Source organism: Nerophis ophidion, unplaced genomic scaffold (genome assembly GCF_033978795.1).
Source record: "Nerophis ophidion isolate RoL-2023_Sa unplaced genomic scaffold, RoL_Noph_v1.0 HiC_scaffold_138, whole genome shotgun sequence".
Classification (NCBI taxonomy): Eukaryota; Metazoa; Chordata; class Actinopteri; order Syngnathiformes; family Syngnathidae; genus Nerophis; species Nerophis ophidion.
This window is the reverse complement of record NW_026907060.1, coordinates 39,522-61,638: the sequence shown is the minus strand read 5'-3', so window position 1 is coordinate 61,638 and position 22,117 is coordinate 39,522. Positions and strand designations below refer to the sequence as shown.

Below are 22,117 nucleotides of genomic sequence, written 5' to 3'. Positions count from 1 at the left end.
TATATTCAGGAGCGACTTATGTGTGAAATTATTAACACATTACCGTAAAATATCAATATTATTTATCTCATTGACGTAAGAGACTAGACGTATAAGATTTCATGGGATTTATGGATTAGGAGTGAGAGATAGTTTGTTAAAGGTATATCATGTTCTATATGTTATAGTTATTTGAATGACTCTTACCATAATATGTTAGCTTAACATAGCAGTTGCTTATTTATGCCTCATATAACCTACACTTATTCAGCCTGTTCTTCACTATTCTTGATTTATTTTAAATTGCCTTTCAAATGTCTATTCTCGGTGTTGGCTTTTATCAAATAAATTTCCCCCCAAAAATGCGACTTATACTCCAGTGCGACTTGTATGTTTTTTTTTCCTTCTTTATTATGCATTTTCGGCAGGTGCGACTTATACTCCGAAAAATATGGTATTGAACAAATATATAAACGCAACACTTTTGTTTTTGCTCCCATTTATCATGAATTGAACTTAAAGATCTGAAACTTTTACTATACAGAAAATATATATTCCTCTCAAAAATTACTTACTGGGTGACATGTCCGGTGAGTATGCTGGTCATGCAAGAACTGGGATGTTTTTAGCTTCCAGATCCTTGCAACATGAGTTAGTAAATGTTATTTATAAAGGTGATGGCCTCGGGTGATTAGTACAACAATGGGGCTCAGGGTCTCGTGACGGTATCTCTGCGCATGGAAAATGCCATCAATAAAATGCACGTGGTTTCGCTGTCAATAATAACATACCAAAACCTCTGTATTGTGCCAGACGCCATTGAGTGTGAGCATTTGCCCACTCAAGTTGGTTAAGAAGACAAACTGCAGTTAGGTCGAGACCCCGATGAGGACCACGAGCATGCAGATGAGCTTTCTTGAGACAGATTGATTGATTGATACTTTTATTAGTAGATTGCACAGTTCAGTACATATTCCGTACAATTGACCACTAATTGGTAACACCCCAATATGTTTTTCAACTTGTTTAAGTCGGGGTCCACGTTAATCAATTCATGGTAGTTTCTTACAGTTTGTGCAGAAATGCTATGGTTAAGCAAACCAATTGTTGTAGCAGCTGTCCGGGTGGCAGGTCTCAGCCAATCAATATGGTCTGCGGCTGTGAGGCCAGTTGGATGTATTGCCAAATTCTCTGAAACACCTTTGGAGGCGGCTTATACTAAACGGCCTGGGCTACTGGGTGTGAAGTTGGAGAAGATGCAGGTGGAGGCCCCCTTGGTGTCCTGGGTTGTAGATTACCTGACTGACAGACCACAGTATATGCGACTGCAGGACTGTGTGTCTGACAGGCTGGTCAGCAACACCGGGGCCCCGGAGGCTACAGTACTCTTCCCCCTTCCTCTACACCATTCACACCACCCATTTCCACTATCAGTCAGAGTCCTGCCACCTTCAGAAGTTTTCTGATGACTCTGCGATAGTGGGGTGTATTGAGGAAGGTGATGACGAGGAATACAGGACACTGGTGGAGGACTTTGTCACATGGTGTGGAAAGAACCACCTCCAGCTCAATGTTACGGAGACCAAGGAGCTGGTTGTGGACCTGGGAAGGAGGAGGAGTACTCTGGCGACCCCTCTTTCCATCAAGGGGGTGGATGTGGACATGGTAGAGGATTATAAATACCTCGGAGTACACATGGACAACAAGCTGAATGGGTCAAAACACGCTGAGGCCCTCTACAAGAAGGGACAGAGCCGAATCTATATTTCCTTTGGAGGCTAGGATCCTTCAACGTCTGTACAAAGATGTTGAAGATGTTCTACGAGTCGCTGGTGGCAGGCGCCCTCTTGTACGCCGTGGCCTGCTGGGGCAGTGGGCTGAGAGTGAGGGACACATACAGACTGGACAAGTTGGTAGAGAAGGCCAGTAACAAGATGGGAGTGGAGCTGGACTCTCTGGCGGTGGTGTCAGAGAGAAGTCTAGCAAAACTCCTAGCCATTATGGACAACACCTCCCACCCACTACACTCGGACCTTGCAGAGAGAATGAGCACATTCAGTGGAAGGCTCAGACTCCCAAAATGCAACACGGAACGACACAGGAGGTCCTTCACACCGACAGCCATCAGACTGTATAATGCATATGTTCCTTGACTGCACTTAAATGTAGAATATATTTATATTATTCATATATATTATATTATTTATTATTATCATTGTTTATTGTGAGCGAACTGTGGTGCTGAATTTCCCCCAGGGATCAATAAAGTACTTTCTATTCTATTCTATTCTTATGGCGGAGAAATAAACATTTAATTGACGGGCAACAGCTCTGGTGGACATTGCTGCAGTCAGCATGCCTACTGCACGCTCCCTCAAAACTTGCGACATCTGAAGCATTGTGTTGTGTGATAAAACTGCACATTTCACAGTGGCCTTTTATTTTGGACAGCTCAAGGCACACCTGTCAGGTGGGATGGATTATCTTGGCAAAGAAAAAATGCTCACTAACAAATGTATACAGATTTGTGAACAATATTTGAGAGGAACAGGTATTTTGTGTTTATAGTCAAAGTTTTCGATCTTTGAGTTCATTTAAATTGGGAACAAGAACAAAAGCGTTGCGTTTTTTTTTTTTGTATTTAGTATAACTCCTAAAAAAAATGTCTTGCAATATGCAGTTTGATCATTCCTGCTGCAAATAGTATACATACTGTGATTCTATATTGCAGAAAAGGTGTTAGATGATCGATATGTGCTATAATCTAATATAAGCCCCCCTCCAGTGTGGAGAGCATAATAACATGAATGTAGAGGGAAAGAAGTGTTTCCAAGGGCACATAATGCTTCTAGTACACAAAAATAGGGTGATCTGTGCCACTTTTGCTGCTATCAATTGCACAAAGTAGATCACATACAACACGTCCACCAACAGTACATGCAATTTTATAGTTTGCGCACACAGATAAGTGTGTGGGAATTGGATCCTCAAAGATCAGGCTCTTAATATTTTCAGAAAATGGGAGTATTATTAGAATCAGACCTGCAGCTGGCTCTGTATTGTTCTTTTTCCTCCTGCCTGACGTGGATTTCGGTTCTTGCTGAGGTGTGTTTGCTGATCTTCTTCTGGGTGTGGCTTCTTCTTGAGGTCCATTTTCTTCTTCCTTTGCTGCTTTTGTGGGCTTTTTGGCTGCTTTTTTCTTCACTGTGCTGTCAGAGTTGTGTTTCCTGGACACCTGAAGTACAGCCACAATGGGGTTAGATTTCTATGTGCTGGTGGTGATTACCTACTGAATATACCTTTTTCTTGCGGGGGTAATCATGGTCTGCATCTGTATCTTTTCTCTTTTTGGCCTTTGGAGACTTTGATTCTGGTGTGTGAGAAAAGATAAAGACACACTAAGCTTTCTCTTATGTGTAATGGTATCTCAACTATTTTTTCTGGCGTTTACCTTTAGGAGCCATAGGACCTGGATCGCCCTGAAATGACACCATTTTCTATTAGTCAATACATGCTACAAATATAGTTGTTACGTATGAAAATGTGTTTGCATACTTTGAACCACATAGTCCTGCCATTGTGGTCGCGTACAGACTTCATTCCATCCACATAGTAACACTGCAACCAGGCCTCAAAACCTGAGTAGTCTTTCTTCTCTGGATCGTAACCTTTCCCACCTCCATAAACAAAAAGTCTAAATAAGAGGAGCACCTTTGTGTCGTTGTCTTCCCCCCACCCCGATCAACCTTGAAACATGGATTCTTACCTAAGTTCACCACCTCCAGCGGTACTGTGTGGCAAAGTCTGAGCAGGTCTGTATTCTCCTCTTCCATTTTGGCTTCCTTAACATTTTTGGGCAAAATAAACTGTTAATAATCGAGGTAAAATACTTGTTTGTACTTATTTGACCTTTTTGCTATGGATCTCCTTTTTTACAGCTTTCTTGTCTTCACACGCATCCTCTGACTCGAGGCCTTCCAGCACAGTCCGGGCAGGCACAAAGGGTGGAATGTTCAACCTGGAAGACACACATGGGCATCTTTCCAAAAACAGAAGGTATTTTGTGTGGAAACAGTGCTACACTTTTATAGTAAACCCATTTCCAAGTGAAATTAGGAATTGCTTGTTTATTCATCCAAGATGATTAGAATCTGGGGAATACAAAAACATTCTTCACTCTCCTTTTCAGATCACGGTGACCTGAGTATGTATCTTCATTCAATGGTCATTTCTTTTACAGCAGGCTCTTTGGTGAAGTGTAATATTATTGCTAGGAGTCTTGCAAAAGTACTTCACACAGTGGGCACGGCTGTAACAAAATAACACTGCAATGTACTGTCAACATGTACAAAACCCCAAACCAGTGAAGTAGCACGTTGTGTAAATGGTAAATAAAAACAGAATACAATGATTTGTAAATCCTTTTTAACTTATATTCAATTGAATAGACTGCAAAGACAAGATATTTGATGTTGGATCTGAGAAACTTTTTTTTTTGCAAATGTTAGCTCATTTTGGAATTTGATGCCTGCAACATGCTTAGAAAAAAGACCGAAAAAGTTGAGGAATGCTCATCAAACTCTTGTTTCCCATAGCAAAGCAAAATTGAAGATGAGATCTCATGTATGTCTTATATATATCTCCTAGACATAAAAGAGCACTAATGGAGACCAAAGTAGTTTTCTCATTCTTCTCAAATGTATCTCCTGAGAAATAAGGCTCACAGTGAGCACTATGAGAGATCTCATAGTTGTCTAATAGTTATCTCTTTTCCCCATTTCAACTAAGACCAAAATGAGAGATGAATGAGCTGGTCTCCAATATGTCTCAATTATGACTCAGTGAGAGAAACACCTGGTTTTGTTTCTCACTACTCACTGTTTGAGTTCTCAGATGTCTCTTTTCTATTTCGGCAAAAAGACAATTGATGAGTATTGGTTTCAATATGTCTCAATGATGTCTCAGTGAGAGATATACTTGGTTTTGTCTCTCACTGCTCACTATTTGAGTTGTTAGATATACCCGTTTTCTAAAAAAATGCATTTTAATGGGCTCAATTTAGTTATACCTCAATCATATTCCAGTTGATCTCATGCCAACATTGGGAGAAAATAATGAATTCAGACAATATGGATATATGGTCTGTAATCTAAATGGTTTATTTAAATAAAGTTGGACTTAATTTGTTGATTTCTTATCCACACGTCATGTACAGTAACTCAGTGACTACAATTGTGAGATTTAAAACTGAACCCAAACAATACTGATATGATCACAAGACACTTTTTAAGAGCTTTTAACATTTGTGAACTTTCTAGAGCAGTGGTTCTCAAACTCTTTTAACAAAGTACCACTTCAGAAGATATTTGGCTCTCCAACCACCATCATAAGGACTAATATTAAAATGCAGTAGCATAGTAGGCCTATGTATTCATTAAAAAAGACAGTGGCTTTATTAAACAAGTAAATGTAATATATTTGCCACTGAAATATTACACACAATGCAAAAACATCATCAACAATGATACTCCATATACAGTACATATTTACAGAATCCACGGCAACATCACATCAGTGTGTATTTTCAGAGCATTTATAACAATGATTAAAGATTTGATTTGTGGCTTCTTAGGCCAGTTCAGTTCTTCATTATTTCAAACTTTTCAAGTGTGTTGGGGAAATGAACTGCAATCACTATGCCAGGCATAGATGTGAAGTCAAGGAAAACAACTTTACCCAATATGTCATCCAAGAATACTACTGTACTGCAGAGGTTTCCAATAGGGGAATAACATGACTGCATGTCTCATATGTTACACTATCTTGCAGCAAAGAAAAACCTGCATGTTTATATTCACCAACGAGGGCCCATTTGGCACATGAATGTGCTGTGGTAAACAAGAAATCAATCTGTACATACTTTAAAAAAAGGATGAGAATCTTTCTTCTGACACACTGGTCCCACAAAGCAGGCATTTTATTTGTTTACTTTCTATTGGCCCAAAACAATTCTTGGAGGATTTATGTAATATAGTAGGCGATGATGCAGAGTGGGATAAAAAAAAGTTTTGGAACTTCTGCACACTGTTTAAGCAGTCTGTGTTCAGACTATCGGGATAAAGCAACTTGAACATTTTGAGCATATGGCTTAGGGCCTTACCTGTGACTTTAGGACAGTTTACATAACCCATGCTGATCAGAAGGCACTCTGCCATGGTTTCTGATGCATTGTCATGTATTGGTTTGTCTGTTGTGTCCTTGAAATTGGACTCTTCTGCACACTCCTCACTCAAACCATCTTCAAATCCTTCATTAAACGTATGTCCGTCATTGTACATCCAATCCCCTATATCAGGGAGAGCTTCCTCAAATGATTGAAATGGATCATACTCAGCATCGACATGTCATTCAGTTGTTAGGCCATCAGGAGGATGTATGAGGGCTGATCTGGAAAATGGTTTTCCATTCTCTTCGATGGTCAGAAGTAGAAATATTTTCATGTGCTGAAATTAAAATAGAATACAAATCACTAAAGGTTTTTTGATAACATTTTGTCACAAGGCAAAACGTATAACATCTCAGCATATCGCTCACATTCTTACACTCCAAAGTTTGTCACATTTGAGCAGGATTTGCTTTGTGACAAAATTCACAGCAAAACATTATTCAGCCACAGAAGACGGTGGGTGTACCTGGCAGGTGGGGAGAGGCTTGATGTTCCAGAGTGGTACATCCTGCACGGTCACCTGAAGGTTGGATGTGTTCCATTTGAAGAGCAGTGTTTTGGGCTCCTTCAGGGGGCACCGCCTCATGCAGTGTTACCCTGCTGCTACCCCCTGACACAAAGAAGAGGAACCAAAAAACTCTAAAGATTCAAATCATTGAAAAAAAAACCAGACAAAAACATGCAAAACAAGAAGGAAGTTGACATAAATTGAACACATTATACAAATCCAGCTAATGGAATGCATTTCCTTTTTCCCCACATCTTGAGCGCATTGTAGTTCATGTTTACGTATCTTCTGTGTTTGTGGTAACACATCATCCACAGTGTTAAATGTAACTCATCACAATACAACACACACTATAAAAAGAAAGTTGTGGATGCTAATGCCAATCATTAGTAAATACACAACAGCAAACCAAACCTATGAGAAAGGATCTTGACGAGGGATGCAACATTATTGTAAATATAACCTTATTTTGATTTCAAAATTGTCACAATAATGCCGTGATGTGTGACGCTATCAAACGAGAACACCAGTCGCTGTGTTTTTTTCTGACAATATTAAGTGGGCTCATCTGAGAAGTAAACTGGTTCTCCCATGAAAACCCGCCGTGTGGGAAAACAACGTTCAAACGGGACATTATAGAAGGGCGAAAAAGTGGAAGTGTGCAGGAGTGATGGGAACGTTTGTGCTTAGGTTAGCCGAGGAATTGTTGCTGTGAAATATTTCTGTGCCTATAACTGTCGTGTTAGTTGAACCTTAAACAAAGTCTGCATACTGCAAGGTAAAGCATGCCACGTTCATCCAGACCATTTCCAAATCGACCCAGAGCCTTTGCAGCTCACCAGAGGAAATGTGGACATGCACAAAATAAGACATTTGCTGACACTACACACCACAATGTCTACAATAAGTTAGGGAATAGGAGTAATATATTAGAATGAGTTATATGTTAGAACCGTTATTTGGAAAATATCGTTCATGTGAAACCAAGATGTCAGCAAGGGAAAATATGCATTTGTGAGGTATTTACATGATTAAAAGTCAAATTATTAGTTAACTCTTAAGAATCAGTATTCTACAAACTAATACAATTTGGACTGCAAAGGGCAGTTTCTTAGGAAGTTCAAAGTTTAAAAACACTCAACTAAACAGCAGTGATGTAACAATATCAAAATGTCATATCACCGTTACTGTGACCAAAATGATCACTGTTTGCATTATAATGGCAGTATTGTTGAATGTGCTAAAAAGGTCATCAAACCCACAATAATACCAAGTTGTATTGAAAAAAAAACATACCGGACACACAGTATAGTTTCTTGGCAAAAGAAACATTATTGTTCTACATTAGTTACACTGGATGTTTACTGTTTATGTCAGTTTAAAGACACTTATTTGAAAATGTTGGTTTTTGTGTGTTACTTGAAATTCTGCACCATTCCTTTGCACCTAAAATACCTGTTTTTAATGATAAATATGATTACAACATATGAAAATGATGTTTGTGTTCAATTACAGTAAGTGTGTTTATCCTAAACATTCCTCCCACGTCATTTAACACACTTTGACATTTTTGTAACAATATCTTACCCTGGCTTTAACACTATGACGATATCATACCGTGAAATGTTGATATTGTTACATCCTTAGTCATGACCTGATGTTACCTACCAGCTTTAACTTGGAGGTGAAAGGTTCCAAAAACATGAATTACACATGCTGAGATAACTCCTATTTGAAGTTTCATTCTTCATATGTGCTAATGTAATCAGGGTCAAAGAAAGCAATATTTTCATGTTTGTTCCTGACAAACTGTGGACAGCTTTTTATCTGTAAATCTCAATCAGAACTAATTGACTTCAAGAAAGAACAGGCATATACATATAACTTACTTGGACATTGCTGGTCATTCTCCACATTCACATAGGTGCATGCTGCAGGACGGGATGACTGCAGGAAGAAAAAGAAAGTATCACATATTATATCTGCTGCCAGTTTAATGCACCACCACTATACCAGTCTACTCAGCAACTTTACAGTCCTTCTTGATCTTTTATTTGATTCCACTTCTTTACCAGTTCTTCTTCATCGTTTTCCAGCTTTTCCTTTTGTCATTTCGACACTCCAATACTATATCAATCAATCAATGTTTATTTATATAGCCCCAAATCACAAATGTCTCAAAGGACTGTACAAATCATTACGACTACAACATCCTCGGAAGAACCCACAAAAGGGCAAGGAAAACTCACACCCAGTGGGCAGGGAGAATTCACATCCAGTGGGACGCTAGTGACAATGCTGACTATGAGAAACCTTGGAGAGGACCTCAGATGTGGGCAACCCCCCCCCCTCTAGGGGACCGAAAGCAATGGATGTGGAGCGGGTCTAACATGATACTGTGAAAGTTCAATCCATAGTGGCTCCAACACAGCCGCGAGAGTTCAGTTCAAGCGGATCCAAGACAGCAGCGAGAGTCCCGTCTACAGGAAACCATCTCAAGCGGAGGCGGAAACCATCTCAAGCGGAGGCGGATCAGCAGCGTAGAGATGTCCCCAACCAATACAGGCGAGCGGTCCATCCTGGGTCCCGACGAGCGGTCCGTCCTGGGTCTCGACTCTGGACAGCCAGTACTTCATCCATGGTCATCGGACCGGACCCCCTCCACAAGGGAGGGGGGGACATAGGAGAAAGAAAAGAAGCGGCAGATCAACTGGTCTAAAAAGGAGGTCTATTTAAAGGCTAGAGTATACAGATGAGTTTTAAGGTGAGACTTAAATGCTTCTACTGAGGTGGCATCTCCAACTGTTACCGGAAGGGCATTCCAGAGTACTGGAGCCCGAACGGAAAACGCTCTATAGCCCGCAGACTTTTTTTGGGCTCTAGGAATCACTAATAAGGCGGAGTCTTTTGAACGCAGATTTCTTGCCGGGACATATGGTACAATACAATCGGCAAGATAGGATGGAGCTAGACCGTGTAGTATTTTATACGTAAGTAGTAAAACCTTAAAGTCACATCTTAAGTGCACAGGAAGCCAGTGCAGGTGAGCCAGTATAGGTATATATGTATGTATATATGTATATGAAGGTATATACAGTATATATGTATGTATATATGTATATAAAGGTATATACAGTATATATGTATGTATATATGTATATAAAGGTATATACAGTATATATGTATGTATATATGTATATAAAGGTATATACAGTATATATGTATGTATATATGTATATAAAGGTATATACAGTACAGGCGTAATGTGATCAAACTTTCTTGTTCTTGTCAAAAGTCTAGCAGCCGCATTTTGTACCAACTGTAATCTTTTAATGCTAGACATGGGGAGACCCCAAAATAATACGTTACAGTAATCGAGACGAGACGTAACAAACGCATGGATAATGATCTCGGCGTCTTTAGTGGACAAAATGGAGCGAATTTTAGCGATATTACGGAGATGAAAGAAGGCCGTTTTAGTAACGCTTTTAATGTGTGCCTCAAAGGAGAGAGTTGGGTGGAAGATAAATACAGACAAAGGTTGCTGGAATATAGGTGGAACTTCTTGTAAATGTAAAACTCTATATTATGTGTTCAGTAATGTATATTGTTCCACTTCAAATGTTCTCTGAACATTTATTTCTCTCATTGTTATTTCACTTCTTGTTATTATACTTACCTCGGTGGAGGTAACTATCACAACTTCTAGCAAGGTGCTTGCGGCATTTATAGCTCTATTTCCGTAACTGCGTGACGTTCCAGTAGTTTAAAACAAATAACTGGTGTGTGTTAAAGTCATATAAATACCAAAAGAGAAACAATAAATGGTATTACTTACTTTCAGTTGTTATTCCTTCGATGCTGAATATTATTTCTTCCCATCGAAATCATTACATCCGCCCACTTAATGCGCATGCGTGTTTTTCAGGAAAAGCCAATCTGATTGGACAGATTCATGGAGTGCCGTGCCAAATCTCGCGATCTCAGGATTTACATCAAGTTCATTTTCTCCTTATATGTCCATCTGAAAATAGCCCTTTTTGGCTAGGACATCATTTTCAAATGATTTGAAAATGTATGCTTTCTATCAGACGGCGGCGGACATGACGCGTTATTTGCCATCAGTTAACGTCAGAAGAAGAAGAAGCGGGGAAACAGTAGGTGGCGTAACATTTGAAGGTTGTCAGTGCGCCTACCTTCAACTAAAACAAGGAAGAAGAAGAAAGCCAACACTTAGTTGTTTTTTTTAAAGGTTTATTTATAAATGTCAACAATTACAAACAGTAAGACAAACAACAATATACAACATTATAAAACATTATGAAAACAGTACAAAACAGCGCCAGGGGGTTGTAAGTTCAGAATAATTAAAAAAAAGAATAAAAACATATATATATATAAATAATAAACAAAATGCAAAGCCGTAGGCTTATTCAGATTCATCAAACAACTTAAATGTGGAACACAGCATCATCGTTTTCACAGCTTTTTTGTTGTTAGAGGTAGAGAGCGTTTTAATGTAAAGTTCCAGATCTTTTTTAAAGGCACAAAAGATAGGACGGGTATTAAGAAACTTACATTTATGAATATAAAACTTAGCCAATGAAATAATGAGCTTGCAAAGGTAGAATTCCTTTTCAATTTTTTGTTCATACAGTGTAAAACCAAAAATCACATCTTTAAAGTAAAGCACAAATTTGTCATAAATATTGTCCAGGATGAAGCGACAGATGCCTGCCATAGTGATGGAGTGTTTTCACAAGTATAAAACAAGTGGTTAACAGTCTCTGGGTGCATGTTACAAAAGGTGCAGGTGACATCAATGTCCTTTTTGTATCTAACCATCACAGTCTTTACAGGGTAATAGCGATGGATGATTTTAAATGATATCTCTTTGACTTTGTTGCTAAGTAAATACCTGTTAGGAAGGGACCACGTTTTGGTCCAACAGATGTCATTTACAACATTATTCCATAAGGAAATGACATAGGAGACAGACACACAATCATTTTGGAATAAGCTGCGGATTTTTCTGTTATTTTTTTGATCAAAGCAAAGTTTCCCCACGGGAGTGTCAAGTGGATCATTCACAATGTTTACAGCAGAAAGAGGAGGTGTGTAAGCCATGTACAACATAATAACACCTGTTGGAATGTACAACATAATAACACCTGTTGGAATGTACAACATAATAACACCTGTTGGAATGTACAACATAATAACACCTGTTGGAATGTACAACATAATAACACCTGTTGGAATGTACAACATAATAACACCTGTTGGAATGTACAACATAATAACACCTGTTGGAATGTACAACATAATAACACCTGTTGGAATGTACAACATAATAACACCTGTTGGAATGTACAACATAATAACACCTGTTGGAATGTACAACATAATAACACCTGTTGGAATGCACAACATAATAACACCTGTTGGAATGTACAACATAATAACACCTGTTGGAATGTACAACATAATAACACCTGTTGGTCAGCTTGGTCAGCTGTGCTGATTGATTTAGTTTCAGTTAAGGTATCCATAAACTTAAGTTGAAAAACTTATTGGGGTGTTACCATTTAGTGGTCAATTGTACAGAATATGTACTGAACTGTGCAATCTACTAATAAAAGTATCAATCAATCAATCAATAGTGCGTAATCAGAGCGCATGTGTAAAAAAAAAAAAAAATTCCCAGTCCACAACTATCCTCATTCACAACACGTTCTCTTAGATTTCCATGTTATGATACATGTTCACATTATTTATTGACTGTATCTAAAAAGTATTTAAAAAAATATGGTATTATTTAAATGAAGATATGAAATAATCCTAAATGAAATTCAATGACTTGGTTTATATTATTGGATATACTCGGTCATAAAATCAGTGTCAGTTGAGTTGGTCCATAGATTTCCTGTAGGGAATTTTAATGTCCAGCAGATGTCAGTATTTAGTGACACAGGATCAATACAGTTTATAAATGTGTCAAAAGGCTGTGCAACGCCTCATCAACCCATCACTAACAATCACACAGGTCAGGTAATGTCAAGACTTTAATCTACACTGGACATAGGCAGTCTTCTTTACTGTCAAAGACTTTTTGACAAATCAATCAAACAGAACCCCCAGTCAAATGACAAATTCAGTATTACTTTTCAACAGACATTTATTTAATCTTGTAGTTTGTGGTCTGGACATTTGACACAGGAATTTAACTTTTCCACACACCATCCTGAATCACGGTTTCAATCGTAGTCCATGTTAACTACCAAACCGTAACTTAAAAGGGTTGGTTGAACAAGTATAAGGACTAGCAGGTCATTGCTAACGTTGCTAATAGGCACAGTACTCATGGACTAAGTTTTGGGGAAATTCCTATTGAAATCATTGGGACATCCTTCAAAGTTCCACTTATTCCATCCGATTCCAATTGTTCCAACTTCAAAATTTTCAGACTCTTCAGGAATTGTCTGCTTGATTTCAACAATGCTAAAATAATTCCGGGATTCCAGTTCATCATCAGCATTGGAGCAATCACACGCAATTCCTTCAGGAATTGCCTCATCTAGTTTTTAATGTTTAATAAAAAATAAAAATAATGATAAAAAAAGATACAATACAACATTTCGAAGTTTTAACCTATTCAAACCATTCCACCTTCGACTCATTGCACCATTCTGGAAATTCAAACTTCCCCTTTTCCTTGTCAAAAAAAGTTGAGGATTTTCCAGAATTCCTGCTTTTCCGTTTTAACTGTTCCACCGTCGAAGCTTTCTTCTGCATAAGAAGTGGAAGAATTCTCAGTTTTCCCGAAATTCCGTATTACCATTTGTCATTTCAACATGTTATTACTTCAACAATTCTCCACCGGTTGAAAAATTGTCCAAGACATCAATAAATTTAGATTAGATACTACTTTATTTATTCCTTCAGGAGAGTAAATGCCTTGGCAGAAGACACCTCCTGCCAAAGATGCCTATACCGCAGGATTTTTAATTTTTCAAATGATCATCAAATGTTGCCGTTGACATGAGTGATGCTGTTTGGAACAGAAATGATATATTTAGTAAGTAGAAAGAAAACACAAGGAGCCCGGGCAACAGCAGCGAAGGTCTGCCCGGCCGCCGGGCAGCCCATGCATGCTGTGCCCTCCGGGCAACAGCAGCGAAGGTCTGCCCGGCCGCCGGGCAGCCCATGCATGCTGTGCCCTCCGGGCAACAGCAGCGAAGGTCTGCCCGGCCGCCGGGCAGCCCATGCATGCTGTGCCCTCCGGGCAACAGCAGCGAAGGTCTGCCCGGCCGCCGGGCAGCCCATGCATGCTGTGCCCTCCGGGCAACAGCAGCGAAGGTCTGCCCGGCCGCCGACTGGCTGCGTAGTCCTTATAGCTGTTCAACCAACCTTTTTAAGTTACGGTTGGGTAGTTAACATGGGCGCCAATTGCCTCGTACCTTGGTAGCTGTTTAGCCAACCCTTTTAAGTTACGGTTTTAAGAAGTACCAAGTGTTGAAACCGTGGGTCAGAATGGTGTGTGTAAAAGCAAAATGCCTGTGTCAGTCTCCCAGCATTGGAGCATTCGTACACAATTCCATCAGGAATTGCCTCATTTACTTTTAAATCTTTAATAAAAATGGAAAATAATTACAAATAAAGGTACAACAATACAATGTTTCCACATTTTTTAACCTATTACACCATTTTGGAAAGTCCAGGATTTTCCAAACTTCTTGCTTCTACAAAGCCTTCTTTGCAGCGACTTCTCTTTTCACAGTTTTCAACATGTTACAACTTTAATAGTCCAAGGGTTTTGTTATTAATAGAACAATGACGGTCTACTTCACTGTCTGGGCAGCATATCAAAATCACCAGTCGGTGATAAAACCAATATCGAATGTCACATTTTAATAGAGCATTCATCAAAAAGTTTGATTTCACAATTTTATTATCAGGGAGACTGACACGGGGATTTAGCTTTTCCACACACCATCCTGACTCACGGTTTCAACGTTTGGTACTTGTTAAAACCATAACTTAAAATGGTTTGCTGAACAGCTATCAAGGTTCGACGCAATCGGCGCCCATGTTAACTACCCAACCGTAACTTAAAAAGGTTGGTTGAACAGCTATAACGACTATGCGGCCAGACTCCCAGATGACTGGGCATTTCATTGCTGCTGTTGCCTAGAGGGCACAGTATTCATGGGCTGCCTGTGCAATATCTCAATTCCTGATTATTCTGAATGATAATTAATCGGAGACCCGACAACACTGATGCATCGACATCTGCGTCGAGCTCAATGAACCAAACACTGTGTCGGTGTGCAGTAACAGCTAATCCTTTCGATACCTCAGTTGATAAAGTGGAAAGCTGTATTAGCTTATGCTGAGTTCTTTAGGGCACTGGTTCAAATCCAGCTCGATGGATCACTCATTACGTTTTTACCATGAATTGATTAACGTGGAATCCGACCCCGACTTAAGTTGAAAAACTTATTGGGGTGTTACCATTTAGTGGTCAATTGTACAGAATATGTACTGAACTGTGCAATCTACTAATAAAAGTTCCAATCAATCAATCAATAGTGCGTATTCAGAGCGCATGTGTAAAAAAAAAAAAAAAAAAAATTCCCAGTCCACAACTATCCTCATTCACAACACGTTCTCTTAGATTTCCATGTTATGATACATGTTCACATTATTTATTGAATGTATCTAAAAATTATTTAAAAAAATATAGTATTATTTAAATGAAAATATGAAATAATCCTAAATGAAATTCAATGACTTGGTTTATATTATTGGATATACTCGGTCATAAAATCAGTGTCAGTTGAGTTGGTCCATAGATTTCCTGTAGGGAATTTTAATGTCCAGCAGATGTCAGTATATAGTGACACAGGATCAATACAGTTTATAAATGTGTCAAAAGGCTGTGCAACGCCTCATCAACCCATCACTAACAATCACACAGGTCAGGTAATGTCAAGACTTTAATCTACACTGGACATAGGGAGTCTTCTTTACTGTCAAAGACTTCTCGACAAATCAATCAAACAGAACCCCCAGTCAAATGACAAATTCAGTATTACTTTTCAACAGACATTTATTTAATCTTATTGTTTGTGGTCTGGATATTTGACACAGGAATTTAATAAGTGTATAACATACAATGGAATTGGGGGGGAGTGTAAAAATAAGAATTTAATGTCACTTCACATGAAGTACACATTTGTGTACTTATGGACTAAGTACATCATATCAAAAGATGATTCTTAGTTTTTATTCTAATCACGGTCCAATGAACCCAAATAGCTAAGAGAAATAAAAAAAAAGCATGTAAACAAACAGCTTGGGCCTTAAGAGGTTAATGAAGAGTAGGAACGCTATGGACGGCTAGAAGACCTCACAAAACTTCTACTTTTGGTTGTAAGCACTAAGTGGAAGGACACAGTGAGCAAACTTGTCCAAACAATCTCTAATTGTTACACAAACAACACAATCTCTCAGTGTATAGGCTTGTTTTTTTTTGTTTTATGTTTTTTTTAACTATTTGCATTATGGCCGTCAGAATAAAAATCCATTAATTAGTCGCTGGGTTTAAAACGTAAGAAAAATAGCAGCTTTTATTCCAGAGTGGATGGTATTGTGTGCACATAACTCTGATGCCAAGAGAGATTACTGCATGATGCAAGTCGCTTCACAAGACTGTTTTTGTTGGTTCTATGGTTATCACCACGTTAGTATTTATTTATTTTTTCCATCCAAAAAATCCAGAAATTATTACCATTATTATATTATTTTTGTAGATTTTGAACTTGAATGGGGTTTGTTTGTTTTTCCTCTCACCACATTTGTGGGCCGGCAGCGTTTCATCATGCTGCTGACCGAGCATCTCGTCCGCTGCGAGACGGGCAGCGTCAACGTCAGCACGCCGTGGTACAAGAACTGTGTGGAGAGACTGCAGCAGATCTTCCTCATGGTAACACACACACACACACACACACACACACACATTCTTGTATTTCTTACCCTCTTGAGACCTCTGGAAAAAAGACCTACCTCTTTAGGACCACCCTTTCTAGATATATAAAGATTTGTATTTACAACATTAATAATATATACATATATGTTCTGAAAAAGGTCACAATTTCACAAGAAAAACTAAACATGTGCAATTTTATGACAATAGTTGGAATTGTACTTAATAACAGTCGCAATTTTACATCCGGGAGGAGTTCAAAGTAAAAGCGCTGCTCCTGTACATGGAGAGGAGCCAGATGAGGTGGTTCGGGCATCTGGTCAGGATGCCAGCCAAACGCCTCCCTAGGGAGGTGTTTAGGGCACGTCCGACCGGTAGGAGGCCACGGGGAAGACCCAGGACACATGGGAAGACTATGTCTCCCGGCTGGCCTGGGAACGCCTCGGGATCCCCCAGGAAGAGCTGGACAAAGTGGCTGGGGAGAGGGAAGTCTGGGCTTCTCTGCTTAGGCTGCTGCCCCCGCGACCCAACCTCGGATAAGCGGAAGAAGATAGATGGAATTTTAAAAAAAATCTTAACATTTTGGCAATGTTATTAAAAGAGTTGTAATTTTAATCGATAAAGGTCACGCTTTTATAAGAAATCTTTAACATTTTGGCAATATTGGAATTTAACTTGACAAAATTGACAAAAATCATAAACGTCTGTTTTACAAAAACTACAACAAAAATGGCAATATTGTGATAAAAGTCAAAATTTTATATGACAAACGTCACCATTTTGCATTAAAAAGCAATACTTTTATGAGAAAATATTGCATTATTACAGAAACAGAAAGAATATGAGCAATTAAGAAATGTTATAAGAAAAAAGTCGAGATGTGAGAAAAAAAATGCTTTTACTTCATTTATTTTGTTTTAATTTTTTTGTTTGTAATTGGTTTTTAATCTTTATTATTTACTCAAAGTTATTACACTATGTCTCTATATACATATTTATTTTTATTAATTTTGTCAAAAGTGGGCAGATTTTAATTCCTGACACACACTTGTTATTTCATATGTTGACCAGTGGGGGAGCACTTTTAAAACCAACACACAGTCAATTTGACAAATCCCTCCTTTTTGGGACCACCCTCATTTTGATAGATTTCACCAGCAGGGGTGCAAATGAGACATTCTCTATTAGATGCAATGCATTTCCGTATTGGGACCATGATTTATGTCCTAACTTGTTCACACCTCCTCATATGGAAGCTACTTTTCCTTGTCGGAGTCTCCAGAAGGGTAGAAATACAAGAACACACACAGTGAAGTATCCCCTTCCTCACTGCATGACTGTCCCTGGGCAGCACCACGGCACCATCCAGCAGTACATGGGAACACTGGAGAACCTGTTGTTCACGGCCGAGCTGGACCACCACATCCTGGCCGTCTACCAGCAGTTTTGCGCCCTTCAGCTGTAAAACAACAACAAAAAAACCCGAAACATTTTGTCGTCCAACGTTGGCTCTTGCATCAAGAATGTCCTCCTGACAAAAAACAGTATTTTCATCCTGTGTTGTGGAAGGTGTCATGTTGGACGTGTAAGTATCCAGAATGCAACAGCGGTCAGCTTATCAACGTCTTTTGATTCTTTCATTTTTCTTTGCGTTTAATCCTTTTTTTTTTTTTACGTGGTCACTCTCCTTTTATTAGTTTTATGTGGAATTGGAAAGGAAATAAATCTCCCAAATTCTTTTAACTTTCATCTGCGTGCGTGTTGGAAGAAATGACACCTTGAGCCATGAATGTTAGAACAATAAACACACACACCTGCAATGATCGCCTTTCAATTTTATAACAAAACTTGCACACATTGAATTAATACTGAAAAGCAATACAATAAATGACTGAATTTAGTAGGTGATTGGCAACACTAAATGGTCCCTAGTGTGTGAATGTTGTCTGTCTATCTGTGTTGGCCCGCCTTCTGCCCGAATACTGCTGGGATAGGCTCCAGCAACCCCAAAAGGGACAAGCGGTAGAAAATGGATGGATGTTTAGTAGCTGCAGTGTCAGTCTTAAAACTACTTCAGCATCAATGATGTCATAACTCAGCATTATGAGGTTAATTTGTGTCCATCATAATTTATGTAACTGATATGTTTGTTTAAATTTTGTGAAGTGATTTCTTTAAATGCTGACAATTTTGTTGAAAACATGTTTTTTTTTAATCAAAATGCGCATTTTTAAAAATAGTAATACCGATTCAGTAAAAAAAAACTAAAAACTTAAGATCTCAAAATCACAATAAACTTTTTTTTTCAATGCACTAACAGAATGTGGGATTTACAATATTAATTATGATCAATAAAACACTGAATATTTAAAATATGGACGCTGCCATGAATTGATTAACGTGGAGCCCGACTTAAACAAGTTGAAAAACTTATTGGGGTGTTACCATTTAGTGGTCAATTGTACAGAATATGTACTGTACTGTGCTATCTAATAATACAAGTTTCAATCAATCAATGTTCCTCCCCAGATCACCTCCTTGATTGAATATTGTATAATCAAGCAAGTACAACAAATATGCTATGTTTGATTGACATTTTTATTATTAGATAGCACAGTACAGTACATATTCTGTACAATTGACCACTAAATGGTAACACCCCAATAAGTTTTTCAACTTGTTTAAGTCGGGGTCCACGTTAATCAATTCATGGTAGAATGCAACAAACTCAACGAAAAATAAACTTCAAGGGTATATATGTATATATATATATATATATATGTATATACATATATATATATATATATATATATATATATATATATATATATATATATATTATATATATATATATTTTTTTTTCTTTTTATCCCCCCCACAATATCATGTTAGACCGGCTTGACATCCATTGCTTTCGGTCCCCCACATATGCGGTCCTCTCCAAGATTTCTCATAGTCATCATTGTCACTGTCACCGACGTCCCACTGGGGTGAGTTTTCCTTGCCCTTATGTGGGCCCTACAGAGGATGTCGTTGTGGTTTGTGCAGCCCTTTGAGACACTTGTGATTTAGGGCTATATAAATAAACATTGATTGATTGATATATGTGTGTGTATGTATATATATATATATATATATATATATATATATATGTGTTTGTGTGTGTGTATATATATACACATATATATGTGTATATATATACACACACACATGTGTGTGTATATATATATATGTGTATATATATACACACACACACATATATATATATGTGTATATATATACACATTCATACGTATATATATATATATACACACATACTGTATATAAACATATATATATATACACACATATGTGTGTGTATACATACATCCATCCATTTCTATCGCTTATTCATATGTGTGTGTATATATACACACACATTTATATGTGTATATACACACACACACACACATATATATATATGTGTATATATATACACATTCATACGTATATATATATATATACACACATACTGTATATAAACATATATATGTATACACGTGTGTATATATATATATATATATATATATATACAGACAGACATATATATGTACACACACATATATATATATGTATGCACACACATATATATATATATATATATACATACACACACACGTATATAAAAGCAACCACATATTTATAAAAATATCACTAGTGCAGAAATCTGCCTTTAACGCTGCTATCATGTTTATTTGCGCTGTAAACAAGCCCCGCCCACTCCGCCCGTGTCGGGTCCTTTTCATGCTGGTTTGGTAACACTCGTGTCACGTGATTTCAAAACTGACGTCTCATTGGCTGGTTCCCACGCAGGCGCGATTTATGCAAAAGAAGCCAATATTTCGACGCTGATTTGCTTTTGTCCAACACATCTGCGGAGGTGAGTAGTAACGTGCGACATTTACTCCGTTACATGCACTTACGTCACTTTGAAAACAAAAATGTACTCGTCAGAGTAGTTTTACTGCAACATACTTTTTGTGCTGATAGTTGTCTTACATAATGGCGCCACTAGATGACGCGCTAGCATAAAGCAGCAGGTGTATGTCATTAGCTGATGGCGTGTTTGGGAATGATCAAATAATTGTCTTGCATTTGTTTTCACTGAAAACAGAAGACTTTTTACTTTGACTTGAGTAGTATTGTGAAGAAGAAACCCTGCTTTATTTCCCTTCCGTGTACTTACATCAGAATTATCAACCATTAGGCCAGGGGAGTCCAAACTTTTTCCACTGAGGGCCGCACAGGGAAAAATAGAAGTATGCGGGGGCCATTTTGATATTTGTCATTTTCAAACCATAACAAAATACCGTATTTCCTGGAATTGCCGCCGGGGCGATAATTCATTTAAAGCCTCTTCTCACTCCTGCGCTTACCAAAGGCATACGGTAAAAGTAAGCATGCGCTAATTATTTTAAAACCTCTTTCACTCCGGCACTTACCAAAGGCATGCAGTAAAAATATGACTGTGAGGTAAGCTTGGACCTTAAATCCTACTGAATAGCTGTTCATCTTCTTCCCTTTATGCGATTTCAAATGACCGTTATTGAAATCAGCCTCCTCCATTTTGAAAATGATGACAGGGGAAGTGTCACCAGTTTGACCAGGCGGTAATACTAAGCATGCACTAATTATTTTGCGAAGGCAGTAATTCAAGGCAGGCGCATACTATATGTCCTGCGGCAATTCAAGGAAATACGGTATATAGATTTTTAAAGATTATTTTACCTTTATGGGTCCCGGGGACCATAAAGGGTCTCAGTTAATAACATGTTAAAAATAAGTCAAAGTTTTATATTTTATTTAATGCTTACAGTAAATCTTTATATCAACATTAAAAAAAAAAAAAAAGGTTTTATGGCATTTCTGTCAAAAACGTCTTTGTTTTTTTAATAGTAAAACAGAAATATGCAGTATTTAGTAATTAGAGCCCTAAAAGATCAATAATTCAGGACACCATTGATTTGAATTCTTTATTATTTTGGAGTCATCACAGTGAAAAGATAAATAAAATACCAGTAAATATATTTGGGATCAAAAGGTGCCCCACTCAGAAAGTGATACATTTTTATTAGGTTTTTTTTTTTATAACTTAAGTTACGAGATCAACTTCAGATATATCTGTTGAGTTTACATTTGAACTATTATTTTGTTTGTTTTATGCTCTTTTGTCAAAGAAAACTTGGTTTTTATATGGCAACTGCACAATATATGCAATATTTACCACATAAAACATTTTAAAGTGAATATTTTGAACTAATTGTAGCTTTGAAAATAATTAATTATAACATGGCTTTTTTTTTGTCATTATTTTTTGTTTAGAGCAATGGCAAAAAATACTTTAAATTGTATTTATTTACTAGCAAGCTGGTCTCGC

The 22,117-nt window shown here is 37.8% G+C and overlaps 2 long non-coding RNA genes across 4 annotated transcripts; one reads left to right on the top strand and one right to left on the bottom strand.

Moving 5' to 3' along the window:
* Window positions 1-328: 328 nt before the first annotated feature.
* Window positions 329-6,517, bottom strand: LOC133547626 (uncharacterized). Of its 3 annotated transcripts, XR_009805528.1 has the most exons (5): window positions 3,889-6,517; window positions 3,746-3,821; window positions 3,535-3,656; window positions 3,431-3,458; window positions 329-3,349 (listed from the first exon to the last, which is right to left on the bottom strand). It is a non-coding gene; the product is annotated as an uncharacterized LOC133547626 (long non-coding RNA). The 3 variants fall into 3 exon arrangements; XR_009805529.1 differs by having other exon boundaries at window positions 3,431-3,656; XR_009805527.1 differs by having other exon boundaries at window positions 329-3,656.
* A 9,711-nt stretch (window positions 6,518-16,228) lies between these two features.
* On the top strand, window positions 16,229-18,521 carry LOC133547621 (uncharacterized). The gene is made up of 2 exons (XR_009805520.1): window positions 16,229-16,701; window positions 18,053-18,521. It is a non-coding gene; the product is annotated as an uncharacterized LOC133547621 (long non-coding RNA).
* The last annotated feature ends 3,596 nt before the right edge of the window (window positions 18,522-22,117 follow it).